Raw genomic sequence first — 4,984 nt, forward strand, 5'->3', positions numbered from 1 at the left:
TGAAAGAAACTTTGCTCCGACCCAAGCGCTCCGAATACCTGATTAATGACGGTATGGGGACTCTGACTTTTTTGACTTTTTTAATATAGAAGATCAGATAAGGTCGATAACATTAAGAAAATAATGAATGATTAAAAAAAAATGAACTTATTTTTGAAGGCAACATAAAGGGATTTCAAAAAATGATATGAACGGTATTGCGGACCGGCAGCATTTCAAAATTAAATAAAAGGTTAAATTATTTTTTAAAGCATTACAATTCATTTAGAAATAATTTAAAAGGTAATGCAGAATCAAAAACATTCTAAAGAAATCGATCATTTAAAGGGAGGCAAAAATTTCAGAGAATCATTTACACCAACAAAAATTACTAAAAATTTAGGGGTAATTTTGAGAGAGTAGGCAAGTTAGTTATAATTAGTAATCTTTTTTGTACATCGATAAATATATGGGAGAACGGTAATTTCAAAGAGATCGATAATTTCTTGAGAAACACAAACATGATAAAAGAATTTCAGGAGTATCACCAAAATCCGAGAGTAAGTTAATTAAAGAGAATCGATAATTTTTTTGTACATCGATATATGGGGATCGATAATTTCAGAGAGATCGATAATTTATTGAGAAACACAAACATAATAAAATAATTTCACGGAAGTCACAACATTCACATAGAGATTATCACTGACTTGAAAACTGATACAATTAATTTGGGTATTTCGGCGCTGCAAATTATTTTAAGATTTTTCTAACACATATTTATATAATTGCGAGATACACAAGAAACAGTAATAAAACTATAATATCGATTAGTATAAATCGTAAAAAGAACAGTAATTTAGTCGAGGAGTACTAAAATTACTTAGAAGCAATTCTAAAATAACCAATAATGCAAAGACTTGGCTAAAACACAAAAGGAAATCAAATTCTACCTTGAATGCGTTAGAAAGAATCGGCAGCTGGACGTCGTGTTTACACGTTGAATTTACAGACGCAAAAAAAAATTTTCGGGCTTACTGGTCTACTACTTAAACAGGAGCAATCACATGGTCGGATGAAGGGCTGGTGAGCGCAAACTTAATTTCTATAATTCGCTACGATCGGGAGAATGATAGCCGATGAGGTTCGCTTCTGATTATTCCATCTTACCGTTCTGCCCTTTCTTCGTTACTTCTTATCAGCTGCCGTTGGGGAAGTGAGATATGCCGAACTCTCTCGCAGGAGAGGGAGTGCGAGGCGAGAATCGTCCCATGCATACTTTTCAGAGTTAGCTATGTTCTGGTATCGAAATGAAGAACGAGGAGCCACTTTTCTCCGTACTGCAAGTATCTTCGATACTCCCAATAAAAGAGAGAAAACAAAACGGCATAAAAAGCCAATTAATGCCTTCCACAATAGAAGCATGCACAAAAATAATAGTATTTAGGTAAGGTTACCTATTCCCTTGTAGAATTTTGTAGTAACTGCCTCGGTCGATCATCATCAGGAACGTGCCTTGGATCTCAGACAACCAACAGAAATAACTCACTCTATCCTTATGGGTAGAATTATTGGATCTACCCTGGATGTCAGAGGGATACTCCTTAACAAAATAAACCATTACTCTATCCTGAATGGCCGCATGATGTATTCTATCTGGATATCAAAGTGATATTGAAAAAGAATATAAAAAAATCCAAAGGAATATGTGGGGACCGGAGATGCGCAGATCTGCTGAAGGTGAAGGTGGTGATGGATCGAATCGCTTTATTGTGTTGGTAGCGAAGGTTTGCAGGGCTTCTCGGTCGAGACCGCGGAATTAAGAAATTTAACAGAACAAAAAATTTTAAACAGCCTGAAATTCTTAAAATTAAGCTTAAAATTAATGCCATAGATGAGCATAATAGTAAAATAAAACATAAAATAAAATCAATTATGAAAACAAAAAACGTAGGAGTGCCGAATTTTATACTCTCCGTGTGAACACGAAGGCATTTAATTCAGAAAATTTACAGAAACTTGAATTTGTGAGTTGCGCATAAAATCTGCTTCTTCACACTACATTTTTATGAGAAGTGATAAAGTTTTAACTACAAAGGTGAATCTTTGAATAGAATTACTAATTTTTTAATCAATAAGTTTAAATTCAACCAGGAAGATTGATTTCTATCAGAAAAGAGGAATTTTCAAATAAGAAAAAAATGGCAAACAAAAATTGAATATAGGTATGTATTTAATGTATTCATACGGGTTTAAGGGTTCTATTACCTTAACGCTAAGGTTACATAATTGCCTTAATCTACTTACTCTAACTTAAATATATATCTTAAGTTCTTATTTATTGATCAAAATAAGCAAATATTCGACTAAAATAGTTCAATTTCTAATTAAAAATTAAAATAATAATTTTCAAACAAACAACTAGAAATTTTAACAAAATAGTTACATTTTCAAGACAATTGATGAAATTTTAACTACAGTGATGAACTTATAACTAGAATAACTAAATTTTCAATCAATAAGTTTAAGGTTCCACCAAGAAGATTAATTTCTACTATAAAAGAGGACTTTTCAACATAGAGATAAAATTTCAACGGCAAAACTGAATACTTGTGCCTATCTGTGTATTCATCGGCTAACACGATGGAATATCTTAGTAGAGTAATTACATCTTCAAATTGAAATAATTAATTTTTAACACAGAAAAAACAGTTTTCAACAAAATAGCTCATTCCTTAAACAAAGGGATGAGTTTTCAATTAAAATTATTAATTTTCCACCGAGATAATTAATATTTAAGACGGGTTTTTGGCATGCCAATAATATGTCTAAGGTTCCGAGAATGGGTCCTCTTTCCCAGTGTAAAAATAACGTATTATTTCTGCGCTTGTTTCAGGTATTACATTAAGACTCAGAAAAAGCAGTCAGAATTTTTTCTACACGAATTTACAATGCATTTCATTTCAAATTTTAACCTTTTCCTTCATATATTCGATCTCCTTTATTTTGTATGTACAAATTTTAAAGGGAGATTAAAAAGTATTTAATTAAGTTTCTCAAAATAAATTTTTGGTAGGTTTAAGAAGAAGTTTCACTACTTGTGCGTCACATGTGCATCAAAAACGTAGCAATCTGATATTTCTCAGTGACAAGCCCCTCAATTTTTGTATAATATTTAACTTCTGGGAAGAGTAATTCATTCAAAGCCCATCAGAAGGTATAGTGACCGTAAAGGACTAGGGGCTAGTCGAATGACAAGATTTATTAGGGCCTGTTTTACCTATTAGCCAGACTGCTTTGAGTGCCCGCTCGAAGATGGCACGCTGGATTGGCTTGCTTGAGTATAGGAGCTTGCTGCAATATGGGTTCTTATTCCTTCAGGAAGAGAAGGAATGATCCACTTAGGAAACACTTGTTTATAATAATCCCAAGGTCTTAGCAATCCCCTAAAAACTGTATCGTAATCACGTTCTAGTGGATTTGGAGCGCGTACCGCGATGAAGGCACCCCATGCTGCGGGACTAGGTTGTAGAATTGTATAATAAATGTTCAAGCCGTCAATTAAAAATAACTCGGATGGTTTATTATGAACCTCACATTGGACCGTAACGTCAATAATTGAAGAGTAATGAAGATGACGCTTTTTATGTGTACTTAGATAATCTAATTGTATCAACACTCGGTCTCGTACGCGAACTGTTCTTGTAACATCAGAAGCCCAAAGCCATGCTAACGGGTTTTTTGTTAGATCGTGTCTTTTTATCTGTCCACTTTCAATAATCTTGGAACCTTGAATCCTTATATAAGTACGGGCGTGTGGTGTAAAACTATATATGGGTGGTGGCGGCGACTCGGATGAAGAAGGTCCAGCTTCACCAACTGAAGTTTCCATTGCATCTAGTTAATTAACAAACAAAAAAGAGGTTTATAAATTTTTTGTACACTGCGGAATATGTTTGAGCAAATTTCGTAAAATGGGTCTAAGCGGGTGTTTTTTTCGTTGTTTTTTTTTTGTATAAAGTGCAAAGAGAAATCTCTAAACTCCTTAGATTTCAAGCTAAAACAAATATAGAATTTTCAACCAACGAGTTGAATTTATGATCCAGAAAGACAAATCTTTAATGAAATGAATTAGTTTTCTGCCAAGTAGTTGAATTTTCAAATGGTAAAAAACAAGTTTCTGACTAGACTGAAAAAAATGCAAATTTTAAATAAAAAGAAATGAATTTATGACAAAAGAAATTAATTTTTAGTAAAAATGTTAAATCTACAAAAGGTGGAATTCTTAACCTAAAAATATGATTTTTTGACCATAAAGTTTATTTTCTACGAAAAGTTCAATTTTCATAAGATAAGAAATATATTACCTGAAGAATATCGGGGAATATAGAGAATATATCATAATATTTGGGAATATAAAACAATATTTCAAAACATATTTAAATTTTAATATTAAATAACACATAACACATACACACACAAACATATATTTGGTTTTGATTCCTCTAGAATCAAACTGAAGGGCCTATGACAAAGCCAACAAACGCGTCCTCAGGTTGCGGATAGAGGGTCCCTGTACCAAGGGTTTCTGCTGAATATGGTTACAAAAATAAATAGGCAGCCGCGGACAATTATCAAGGGGTGGTCCCGTAGGACTTAACCCCCAAGCGGAGGTGTGAAAACCGTGCCGAAAGCTGAAGGGCACCTGGGTGAGGTGTCTAGAACGATGACTCTGGGATACCGGGCGACCTCTCAGAGTACGCAGCCTTATCCTTGCATGCGGTGCTCTACAAGGATGGACGAACCCCTTTCCTTAGCTTCTTGTAGGAACAACAATGACAACACCGAACATAGTTGTAGTAAGTGCGGTTCAAAAAAACAGAACGCGCAGGGCTCTTGACAATGGTGCGAGAAACACCCTGAGCTATCGCACTTTTCGCAGCAACGTCTGCGAAACCATGCTGAACTACTCCGTAAAAAGGGCTATGTAAGCGGAACGCCTACT

This window comes from Belonocnema kinseyi, chromosome 9 (genome assembly GCF_010883055.1).
Source record: "Belonocnema kinseyi isolate 2016_QV_RU_SX_M_011 chromosome 9, B_treatae_v1, whole genome shotgun sequence".
Taxonomy (NCBI): Eukaryota; Metazoa; Arthropoda; class Insecta; order Hymenoptera; family Cynipidae; genus Belonocnema; species Belonocnema kinseyi.